Raw genomic sequence first — 13,356 nt, 5'->3', positions numbered from 1 at the left:
AAGGCTGCCCCAGACTCCAGGTCCCAGGAGGAGGTGGGGCTCAGTTAGGGCTGAGACATGCTGAAGGTGCAAAGAGGTGCAGCATATCTTGAGTCCTTCACTTGGGCCCTCAGCTGCAAGGAGATCTGTTCTTAGGTTAGGATTTCTTTCAAAGTTGTGAATAATTACATATCCAGCAGAAATTTGAGACATTAAGTTAATGAACTTAATGGAATGGAAAATCAGAGTAGTACAATGATAAAGAGATATAAATATGGCAATGGTAGGAACTGCACATCTGCAGTTTGTATTCACTGACACAATTTTTATATATAGAATACATATGAAATACCAAACTTAAACATTGTTCAAGAAGTCTTAAGTAAGGTTGATCATGTCAGCCATACCTGCACTACAGTCCAAGAACAGTTTGCACTCTGTAAACCTGGTGTTAGAGGCTTCCAGGTTGCAGCTAATTTAAAGCCAGAAATGAGGTCATGTTGCATTTGAGAAGAACAAGCAGAGAAGTTCTCACATTTGTATGTGAGGATGGAAAATAAGCATTTTTTTGGTATCCTACACTACTTCTTTGTACCACTGTTGTCACTGCCGGGTCCGTTACGCAACAAGTAACCTCTACCATACATTGCTTATTGGCTGATGCTTTTCCCAAGGTGAGAAGCAAGTTCCTCTATGCCTTACAGGCTTTTGAAAATGTCTTTAAATAGATATACACATGGATACAGATTTTTCTTAAGAACAAAAGACCAAAGAAACATAATTTACATTGATAGAGAGTGGAATGGTGAGAACTGAAAACCCTCATCAAGTGGAAAATACATCATTCTCCACCTCACACCACTGTCCCCCTAAAAACCTGTCTCCTTTACTGTCACCCCCTACATTTATTCTGGAGAATTTCATTATGTGAGAGGTAGACTGTAGTCAACAGAGAAAAAAAAAAAATAGAACGTTGACACAGAATCCTCACAGGTAAAGAACCATTAACATAAAAATGGAAATCTTATTTAAAAAAAATATTCTTTAACAAATGCCCCACAAAGTTTCAGCAAATCCTTCATAGTAAAAAATACCTGAACCCTGTGAATATAGTGGATGTATATGTATTGCAACGATTTAATATCTTGTGAGCTCTGTTCTGTATCCAAGGGTGGCTCTGGGCCTTAGGGAATTCACACATTTACATGCCCTCAAGTTAACTTGCTGAAATGCATCCATGTCTCTGATTTCTCCACTCTAGTTCTTCTTCACAGAATCATAGAGTAAACTGAATTGGAAGGGACCCATAAGGATCATCAAGTCCAACTTCAGGAAGGGTTATAATTTGCTTAGGAAAAAAACCCCAACAAACCAACAACAAAATTTTTTCATCAGCATCTTTCAGACCTCAAAGATTCACAAAGACATTGCACAAAGTTGCAGCAAAGGCATTGTGTGTACAGCAGCAATACCACGAACTGGTGGTTTAAACTTTCAGTTCACACCAAGTGTCTGACAATCTGGACAAAGCTTACAGGAAAATTAAATGAACTTTTAACTTTACAGTTTCTGAGGGGGGGGAAAAAGAAAGTGAAGCTCAGCTCCCCAGAGGGAAATTATTCCTTTCAGTTCCCTCACTCAGCACACCTCTGCAGCATCTGAAATAAGGCTCCTCAAAATTTCCCCACATATCCCTACTGTGCCGACTACACAGTGAGTGTTGGGAGCCTGGGTTTGGCCCATTCCATCGGAGGGCCACCACAAACACACAAGTAGAAGTAAGGCATCAGCCAAGAGTGGAATGCACACATGGTAATGAAGGACCACAGAGCCACCTTCAAAAACCCATTTTTGTGTTTATAAGGTTACAGCTTCTCTCTAAAAGTAGATAAAGTTAGCAAGCCAACTAATCTAAAGTTCGTTGGAAATCTATGACAAGTTAGGTCTCAGAATTTAAGCTGTATTTCCTTAAGACTGGAGAATTAGAAGAAGGACAAATGCTCTGGAACAAGTTTCATAAATGGATTTAGACCCCAGAAATCTGATGTAAGACTTTGCCTCCATGTCACCAACAGCCTACCAGAGAATCATGAAACACACTGATTGTAAAGCCAAATATTTTCAATAACCAGAGTACTGATAGACAGTAGGTTTTGTCCCCAGCATTGATGAGGCAGAAAGCAAGGTATCAGACCATTATATTTCAAAAGACTCAAGGATTTCATGGTGTGAAATACAAACCACGTGGTGATACATCCCTTTAATTGCTGACTATATAGTGTGTCATAAGATGGAAAGAAACACTGAAATTAGTGAAGCTATTTAGAAGAAGTTGAGTTGCATCATCTTATGGCCCTTTCTAACTCTAAAATCTTTGTTTCTACGAACCTGAGGTTTTCAGTGGCAGATACATTCATTAACCATCAGTTCACAGAATCATGATTGCCTTCATAATGCACAGTCAGATCTCTGAAATGTTAAATACTGGATATTGCACAAGCTTTTAAAGAAATCTCCATCTTTCTCATACTGCCAACAGTTATTTTGAAGACTTATGATGAGCTGCATCTGCAGAAAGGTGAAGTGTAAATTTATTTAACTACTGCTTTGTGGGTTTTTATTTTTAATATACAGTCTGCCTGAATACAAAACTTGGACTTAAAATTTAATTTCCCTCATCAAACAAAACAAACATTAATCTATATTTATATTCTAAGGATACAGAATAAAATAAATAAATATGCAAATTCCCCTCACAACAAAATAGGAAAAAAAAAACTGGATTAAAACCTTTGGGTCCTTATCTGGTGCAGTTCTCACGGTCTCAGTGATGCTGAACTAATTCACTGCAACCCAGGATATACAGCTACTACTTGTATGTTATGGAGATTGCATTTTAATTATAGATGTGCTTTGAATTTATCATGAAACTAGAAAACACATGTTACACAAAACTTAATAAACAGCTGCCAACACCCTTCTCAGGCTGCTCTGGCCACCTTTCCTCTTCCATCCAATCACCACAGCACCTCTTTGTGATGCAGAATTTGCTAGACAGACTTACCTACAAGATCTCAGGGAAAATTTACCTCCCCGGTTTTCACTCCTCTTGGCTGCTTTCTGTTTTCTACACATTATCCAGTTTTTCTACATCTGGTTACACTGCCCCATATGTTTGGAACAGCCTCCCTTCTCCCTGCCAAGCAACTCCCTCTCTCCCATGAAATCCCTCTTTCTTTCAGCAGTCCCTTCAACAATAATCCTCACATTCCCCCTCACCTAACCTGTGCCATGTCTCGTCATGCAGCTGGGTTTTTTATCTACCTCTAGGCCAGACCTTGCAAACATTTTCCCATGGTAAAAAAAAACCCCAACAACCTGATCCTTCTGATCAGTTTCACTACCCACAACAGGATGAGTTCGGAGACAAAAATAATCTATGTTTTAGTTATTAGCAGTAATTTCATTCCTGCACAACTGGAGCAAAACAGGCAAACAGTCAGATGTCTGTTCCTCCTGCCAGTGGTGGGGGGTGCAGGACAGAGGACCAGAGAACGGGGCAGCTGTTGGGACGTACTCTAGTGCCAGCACGGGCACTGCCAGCCAGCTGTGCCTGCTCCATCCTCCACATTCACATGGAGGAGGCATTTAAAATTTTTCTCCTGTACAAAAATATTTCTGAGCTCTGAAGACTTATGTCCATTACCAGAGGCTCTCTTTTTCCCTGAGTCTGGGTGCATTTTTTGAAGGTCAGTGAAGTGAATTTACAGGTTGTTAAATATGCTGCCCCTGAACTGAATGCACAAACACCACCAGCTTCTCACTATTATGACCTCTAAAATCTTCTTATCTGGCCAGATATGAAGTGGGGGGAAAAAGAGAGGAAAAAAAAGCATTTTACAGTTATCTTAAGCATAATTTCTTCACAACTGCCTGTTTGTGTCAGCCAATGGATACCTTAGACATAAAATTGGGCCATTTGATCCAGGGCAAAACCCTCTATTCAAATTGCACAGTTACCTCTGAGCATACTTCAGTGATATCCAGTGGGCAATGAAGCCACTTTTTATGACCAGGAGCATCACTGTGGCTCCATTTCAGCTCACTAGACTTCTGTCACAGCTGAGGAAATATCCTGATCAACAAGAGTTTCACCAAAGGTTGGGTGTGCCATCAATCTTGTGCCTTGTACCACTGGATAAGGTCCTGGATGGCAGATTTTACAATATTTGCTGAAAGGTGCTTCCCAGTTCTTCCTGTACTCCTGAGTAACAAAGAAGATGCACTGCCAAATGTCCTCCCACTGAGATCTCAAATCCAGCACACTCCCCCAAGAAAAAAAACAACACAGAACCAAAAAAACTCAGCAAGGCTTTCTGTTTATAGCAAGTATGCATATTTTCCTGGGTTTATGTGCTTTGGTTTTTCACAGACTTATAACCTAACTCGGGAACCGCAGACTGCTGCATCTGTTGGCCCCAGTTATTACCAAGTATGTGCTGACTGTACATAAAAGCTATCCCATTGCATCATAGCACAAACAAGCCGTGTCAGTCAGGCCTGTAACCGTGCGCAGATGAGGCCTGCGCAGCACCCCTCTGCAGCCAGGCTGGGGAAGGCCCAGCTGGTGCGGCTGGGCAGCGATCGGGCCCCGCCGGCTCAGCCCAGCCTCAGCCACAGCCACGACGCCAAGGCAACAGCTACCGATGGCAAACATTTGCATCCTTGCCTCATCTCACCATCTGCTTCTGCTGCTGCTCACTTGAAAATTAATACGATGGCTGCTTGAATCAGAAGCTAATGCTGCATCTGTCTTCCTTAGCATTAGAGATAATTATTGCACTATGTGTGCAACCCTTTTTGCAACTCAAATAGGGCAACGGTGGCCTCTAATCTGACAGGATCTTTCCTTCACCCAGAGAGACTCAAACGCTTCATTTGCAAGTGTGGACCCTGAAATAAATTAGACTAAATCATCCTCCTCCTAGACTGCTCCCTCACTTTCCTTTTTGTTCTTCTTCTCCTCTATACATTCATGAGAGCTAAAAAGTAAATTACTAAAGTGCAACTCACATTCAAAGAACCTCAAAAAAGTCTTTTGCAAGGAAATATACAGAAAACTCAGGGCTGGTCTTGCTTGTAGAAATTACATCTCCAAGTCCAACGTCTAGGGTTGTTTGCCAACCATGGACATTAATGAAACAACTAAAATTGCATTTTTATCATCTCAATTATTTATTCCTAATAGTTTCCTGTTTGCATCTGATTTGCATTGCATGAAGAAAACCAGAAATGTGAGAAGAATAAAGTATACACTGCCATCAAGTCCTTGATGTTAGCACACTCATACAAATCTTAATTCTGTGAGCCTTTAATCCAGTCTCAAAGAGGTATTCCCTATATATAAATTGGAACATTCTGGATTTAGAGAAAGACTAATTTCACAGGCTCCGGGGGACAATGTCTCATAGATATCTGCCCTCTTCTTTCCCATGTAAGTTACACTGGAAACTGCTTATAGGAAAATTAACAAACCAAGTATTTTTTAAAGCCTCCTAGTGAAAATTATTTTAGCCTATGCATATTTTTCATCATTCAAATTAGAAGTGTTTTACAATAAGAAAGCAAGCAGTAAAATCCACTTTGAGACTTTTTAGGGGAATTCTAGAGAAACGTGTCTACAAAGAAACCAAAACCCCCTTCTGTCCTTCTCAAGGTGGTTTGAAAAAGCAGTGAAGAAGTTTGCAACTATTTCTCATAGGCTCCACTTTGAGCATTGTGGTTGTAGAGAGTCAACTGTTAAAACTAAAAGAAAATATAAGAAAAAAACAATGCTCCATCATGTTCTAGTCCTTTCCAGCTCTGTCCACCTATTCACACCTCATGACACATATATACATTAGCGATGAAATCGTGCAAGATGACCTCCTTCACCTCCTATCAGCAAAACCACAGCAGACAACTGGCAAAAGGCAGAAAAGGCAAGTGGAAAAATGGAAACCATTTAAGCAGGACTTTGTTTTGGAGCATTTGAGAATGGAAGAAACGGGCTTGGAAAAGGCCAGGCTGTCTGTGAATAGGAGCATGAGAAGAAAAATTAGGGAGCTGGGTGATTGGGAGTCCATGGATCTTAGCTGGGTTCTTTGAAGAAAAACAAAAAGGTCTACCACAGTTCAACAGTTTGTACATAGGGAAGATGCAATGATGTGCTCATGGTAAAGAAGATTGTCTTCTATGCTGCTTTAATCTGTTTTCCCATGATTACTATATTTTGTCCCTAATTTTTCTTAAGACACACAAAGAAATGCAAAATCAGCTTATGTTTTCTATTCATTCCAGATGATAAACTGCTGAAAACTGACTAATAGCCAAATCAAGAACTGAATTATGATAAAAGCATCCTTTCTAAAAAAGTCTTTGTAGTTTTTCAAGTGAAAGGCAGGAGAGCAAGTATCATCACACAACTTTTCAAAAGCAATTTATACGCTCAAGGCTCTGGAGAAATATTAACTCTTTCATTTTTCTACCACCCTTTTGGGTTGCAAAGTAGCACTTACTCTGGTTTACAGATGGAAAACTGAGGCAACGTTAGTACCACAAAGACCCCCACAGAGCATCACTCAGTGTTGCCACCAATAGGAGCAGCTGCCCATACCTTTCCCAAACCCAGGCTGTCTTTGCTGCCTCTTCTCTGGGCTGGCACACTGTGCAGCCATGAGATAGGCTGGAGCAGAGGCCAGATACAGTTTTTAGGGGCAGTACCTAGTTATGCTAGAGTAACTTCACAGTGGAACACCACCACAGATCTACTTATACCTAAGTCAGTGCTCTGTGGAGCTCCATGGAGCTGTAGTCCCAAATTCAGGCTGTTTAGAAATTGCTTTTATCCAAGTATCTGGCAACAGTGGGGTATCTCAGTATGATTGAATCATGTGGCTGGCCTTCACTGCTCAATTTCCTGACATACCACAAGGAAAGAGACAACACATCACAGAGTTGATGATCCATTAGACTACAGCAGGGGCAGCACATCCTACAGCAGGAATACCTGATGTTTGCTGCCTGGAAACACCAGAAAAGGACTGGGGAAACTGCACACAGTTCTCTAAACCCACAAATCTGGCGTCAACATAATTATAGCATCAAATTAGCCCTCTAGACCAAATATATCCATGCTGAATGTGAACTTTGGATGTCTGAGACAAAAATCTCAGATCTAAATGGCATTTGTCTAACCATTCCCATTAATGGCAAAGTTCTCCCCAGATCAACAGCCAGTGAGATAATCTAACCCTTAGCACATCTGAAAATCCAAACCAAGCTGTGGCTCTCAAGAAAATCTAACTAATTTTATCCTTTTTTGACAGTGTTGTCTATTTTTGTCTTTGGCTTTTGTAATGAAAATTCAGATCTAAATCATGTGACCCAGATGCAGCAGAAAGTCCTTAAGAACTTCAAAAAAGAGATACGCTTGCCTTAAGCAAGCCCAAGCCCCTGGATAGCAAATGATTAGATGTTTGTCTTAGAGAATTAGGAAGAAAAAAAATCACATCATATACAATTCACTATCATGTTATTAATAACTTTAATAATATGAAATTTAATTAATAAATTTCTACAGCACTTTGTAGGTTTCCCTGATGTTGCAGGGCTGTCCCAGGGCAGACCCCACCAGCAGGAGCTGCCTCTGCACATGCTGCAGCATGGCTTGACCAGATGTGCAGATGCTAATAAATAATAGTAATGATGATGATGATGGCAGAACCATGTAGGCGTTCATGATTTTCTAGTTTCCAGTCTCTCCTCAATCCACAATGCCAAACTGCCTCAGATGGCTGGCGAGCAGTCAGAGGCTGACAGCCATCCTGGCAGTGTTCTCAGCCCCGGAGGCCCCTCACCTAATTATCCTGACACGGAGCAGAAGGATGCTGTGCTGCTGCCAAACGGGGAGGTGCAGGCTCAGAGGGACACCCAGTTTCAGAATACGATGCTCTGCACCAAACCCAAGGAGACTGGCCTGGGAGGACAATCACAGGCCACCTTGGGCCCCCAGACCTACATTCCTGGCTTGCAGTAGCCTGCAGGCAAATGGTTTACCTACGCCCAGGAGTAGTGAAGAGGAGGATTGGATTTCAAGCCAACCCAGAGATTATTTGCAGCCTGGATTAATTAGAACTACTCAGATTTCACTTTTTACCCTCCCATACTGAGAAAGAATAGATGCTTCAGAATAAAAATACTCAACTGTGCCAATACATCTCCCCCACATGTCACCAACCGATTGTTTCCCGTGCCAGGGCGCAGCCTGACCATAGGAGGATATTGTAATTCTCTAGACATGATGACACTGACAGAAATGATTTCACAGGCTAGGGTGAAACTGTATCCCGGTGTATCAGCTTAGCCTACAAGTCTGAAATAAGAAGAACATGGAGAAGTAAAACAAGAGGTGAAAATTGTCATCATAGTCCAAACCACATGCACAGCTCTGAAATGTTCATTATAAAATTCCAAGCAATGGTCTCAGTTCCACAGCACAGAGAGACTATATTTTGAAGTAATGAAAAAGCAAAGGTAGAAGGGTGCTTGGAATAAAAGTCAGCAGGTGTGATTATTATTTGGAAAATTCTTATGTGCTTATTCTTCAGAGCACTGCATGAATATTCATTAAGCCTCCCAGCTTAGGAGGCTTCAGATTGGGGTGTTGCTATCTTCCCTTTGTGGAAGAAAAAACAAGGCATAAAAGCCCAGCTTCAGGCAGCTAAGAGGAACTTGAGTATTGTAGTTTCTCCATACCCTCATCAAGTCTTTTTCCAATTCTCTTTCTTTAAGGTAAAAGGAGCAACATTCAAGTGACTGTGGAGAAAAGTGATTGCCTAAGACCACTACAAAAATAAATGGCAAAGCCAGTGATGAATTCAGAGCTCTGAAGACTCTGCCCAGTACCCTGGTCCTTTGGGAACACTACTTAAGTGTAGCAAATCATGAGCTAGCAACACTCTTTCAAGATGTGGTAGCAGTTTCCCCAAGCTGCTCTGTGAGGCCACAGTTCAATGATCCATGCAGCTGATCAATGGAGCAGTGCTGCCAGCAGAGCTTCAAATTAAAAGCTAATAGAAAAGGTTCAGTGAACTCTTGACATGAATTTGAGGGTCAGCAACAGTGCCTCAAAAACACTGGTCTTGGGCAATCATCACAGAAAATATTTTCAGAAGATATCTCAAGTTTGGAAAATAACATTTATCAGGGACTTTCTTGCAAGCCCCATATATTCTGATGTGCAGTTCAGGACTGCCCTGACAAACATCTCCCTGAGTATAAGTTAGACAAGAGCATCTATTTAAGACCAAGTTAGAGAATCCATATCCTTCAGGTAAACACTAAGGCAAACAGTTTTGCTTCAAGAAGCTTCAATAACATCTCAAACCTATTTAGAGAAGCAGCAATCCTGGCTGCAAAGTCTATGTGAAAAGACTAGGAAGCAGTCGAATGGCACGCTGTGCCCCAACAGCTTTGCTCCCCCCAAAACACAGGACTAACAGGAAGATCCTAGAGGGCTCAGTAGACCCGATTCTAGCTCTTGATGTACCAGTGAGATGCACTGAAGCAACTAATATCTCCTCCCTATCCTCCTGGGTCCTCATCACTGGAGATAAAGATAATAATTGTAATCCCATTTGTTTTGAGCCTTGATACCCACTAAAGACAGACACTACCTTTCAGTTAGATATCACTATATTGTATTTTGAAAAAAACCACATATTTAAGTACCATAAGAATTCTTGCATCTAATAATTTAATGGTTTTGCAACCATACAAATATGAAAGCATGACAAGAAGAAAAAGCACTGCAAATGTAGCTAACCCAAATGTGATCCCAAAGGTCTGCCAGCAAGCAAGTATATATATATATATATAATCTGTCCCATTTGGTCAGTCATTTCTAACTTTCCATGAATTAGAAGAAAATAAGTTGCTATTTATCCTCACTTACACTATATTTCTTTGAGTGAAGGACACAGGAAGATTCATCAGTACCTCTGCAGGGTTTCCTTTTCTAGGTGGTCTAAGTAATGGTGAAGTTTTTCCACATGAACAAATAAATACCAGTCTTCAAGCCTGTCCCCCTTAAAAGTAAACAATATGAAGCTAAGTAACTTAAGAACTTTAAAGAGAGTAAAAACAAATCAAAGAACAAGACTGAGGCAATACAGATGGTAGAAACCTGAAAAATGTGAAGCCTGGGAAGGGAAAAATAGGGAAGTTTAGGAAGGAGCTCTGAAAAGCTGCTCTCTACACCCCATTTTGTATCGGGTCCCTTAACTGTGGCCTTGCCTGATGCTGTTGGGGAAGGTCTATGCCATCATTCACTCATGAGTTGATGCAGAGACCAAGAAACACCCCTCCCCACCAGTTCTGCTGGGCTACTGGCATTCCCTGTGCCACCTCCCCAGCCTTTTTCTGTCTCTGCCATCTTAGTTCCACACTCCCTTGTGACAAGAATTCCATGTATCACAAACAGCAGAACAGCAGCACAGAAACAACAGGAGTTTTTTGAATGCTACATGTTGATCACAGAACTCACACATAGATGATTGAAATGCTTAAAGATCAGGCAGACTTGCTTCAGAGAAAAACCAAAAACATAATCCATTTATCTTAGGAAAGGAAAAAAGTGTAAAAATAATGATGTAAAATGGGACAATGGGATTCTATTTACTCCTCTTAATTTAAGAGCAAGAAGAGAGAACAAACAGATAAAGAGGGAAGCATGCAAAATTTTAATGTGGAAAGTATGAATATAAAGTATCAACAAGGATGCAGAAAACCTATTTTCTGTCAATAATTCTAGATCACTGGGTAGGACAAAGACCAAACAGGGTTATCTTGTTATCACAGTTGGGAGCATCTTAGCATTGTTTGATTCCATCATCACTAATTGTCCCTATTTCTGCCTTAATTTTCCTGGGCTCCTACATGGAGAGCATGCCTTGGTTACAGTGAATCAGCAGCGAAGACAAGGGGGAAGTGTCGTTGTTTATTATTTTGTGTTTTGCTTAATTCTATGAAATACTTTTCTAAGTTATTTTCTTTTTCCAGGGCATTCCTTCTTTGTGTTTTCTTATCAATTCTACACCTCTTAATGAGCCTCTTTGCTGCCTTTTGGCTTTGCACAGGCTGCAGCCTTATCTCTCTTTGTAGAACTTTATTTGTTCTCTTTGCAAAACCTTATTTATTGTTGGACACTAGTAGTGAGATCAACCTCCTCAGAACACAAGTATGGATCCAGTCCAAACCCCCGTAGAGCTTACAGTCCAAACATTCATTCAGCAGAAAATCCTTGTTAGCTCTGTTTCATCCCTGTCTCCTACCCCCTATTTATTTTGGCATTGTGAAAGAACACACTGTGTTCACAGAAACAGAAGTCTCCTCTGTAGAACGATTTAGGTACATTAAAGCAGGTAAAGCAGCATTCTGATGAGCATTTATGTCCTAGCCTGGTGGGAGTGCAGCCATTCAGCTATTCTCTTTGCAAGAGAGATGCTCAACTGTGCTGACAGCTACCAGTTCCACTGGGACAGCAACAAGGATGGTGAAGGGGCCCGGTCCCAGAAATACAACCTTTCCCTGCTTCTAACACCATGTTGCTGTTAAGTGAGCAGTTGTGAGACCCTTCAGTAAAAGACAGTTACATATAAGCACATACACTTTAGATCATGGCCAGGGGTCTTCAGGAGCATCAGAATCACTGGAATTCAGCATCCCACTGTGAGGGAGGTATGTCTTGGCATGTGAGGAGGCAAAGGAGCCTGTGAGGGGTTAGATGACCATTTGCTCAGCAGGAATTGCATGCTGTGACAGGGAGCAGGTGATCTGCTGTACTTCCTACACCATCCTTCCTTTTTCTCCTCAAGCACATGGGAAACGGCTGCACCGAGAAGAGGGATTTACAACACACCAAGCATACAAGGCAGGATCCCACAGGATGGCAAGAGGACTCCCCTGGAGACCCAAAGACCCATTCAGAAGCCTTTTATCAAACTGAAATGTAAGGTCCCACCAAGCTGAGGTACTGAGGTAAAGTCTCCTCATTGAGCTGTTTCTTCATGCCTTCAAGGCATTTTACTTCACCTCAGAGCAATAGAGCATTTAATATTAAAAGAAGGTGCTCTGGAAATGCACCATGTAGGTTACCAGCAAACATCCACTTCCTGGCAGCTTTGTGTATTTCCAGAGGTCTTTTATTTAGGTTTTTTTTATATATATAAAAAAAATACTAACTCAACACACACACGTTATTACTCACACCCAGCAGGAAGTGTGACTCTTCAGGAAAAATGAACTGTCTGCTCAGGCAGTTTCCAATAAGAGCCCAGAAGAATGAGCATGCTACAAGTCAGATTGAGTACAAGTAAAGTAAATTAAATCATCTGTCATAAGAAACTTAGTTTGTTCTCCTCTAAACTTTTGTTCTGAAGCAGAAATCAATTTCAATTCTAGTTCAAAACAAAGTAAATAAAAGACTTTGTAACTTGCACTACCTCCCTAACTGTAGTGTTTTTAATAAACAGAAGTTATTCATTTTTGGAAGGGAAAAAAATAAGATAGTGGTATTATTTTTGGCTGTTTTGTGCCTTTTTGAACAGCAATCCATTTCATTCTTTTTAAAAACTTGTTAATTTTTGGCATTACAATACCTTTAGGTAACTTTGTAAATAGAAAGATAGTGAAGTCTGTGTCTTTACATCACTATTTTACATATGTCTTTAAAAATTAATCTAATTGATTCATTTTGAAATTCCCTGACGGTTCAAAGTTTTCAGCACTTTTAAGAACTGGCCCCTAATATCAGTTAAAATATCATTATATATTAACCTGTTTGGAAACCAGAGCCTCTCCACTTAATCATAAGCACTACAAATAAAGCCTGACCTAAGTAATCTGCCAAATGCTGCTCAGGAGCGGGTGCCAGATAGGAAGATAATTTAATTCTCTCTATTCCCAGAGCTGGGGGCTGTATCCAGGGGACAACTTTTTCTTTTGGTTGGTTTTTTGTTTGGTTTGGGTTTTTTTAAGCTAATTTGGGCCATTTTGCCTTTGGCTTGGAACATTTTCTAAATAAAATAAAAACATTAATTTGGATATAGTATCAGGGCCAATACCATAATGTAGTATTATTATATGGTTTAATATGCAAAAAAATCTCTAGTACATCAAAGAGAGAGAAATATAATAAAAGATATGGACCTAAAAAGCTTTCTTTCTTTCAGGCACGTGGGAAATGCCACACTGAACAGATCTGCAGAACCTATAGTAAACCCAAAAGTTAACTTGAAACACCTTCCTATGTCACATTTAGCTGGAAATGCAATTCCT

The sequence above is a fragment of the Gallinula chloropus genome (genome assembly GCF_964237585.1).
Source record: "Gallinula chloropus genome assembly, chromosome: 7".
Classification (NCBI taxonomy): domain Eukaryota; kingdom Metazoa; phylum Chordata; class Aves; order Gruiformes; family Rallidae; genus Gallinula; species Gallinula chloropus.
This window is presented reverse-complemented; position numbering follows the sequence as displayed.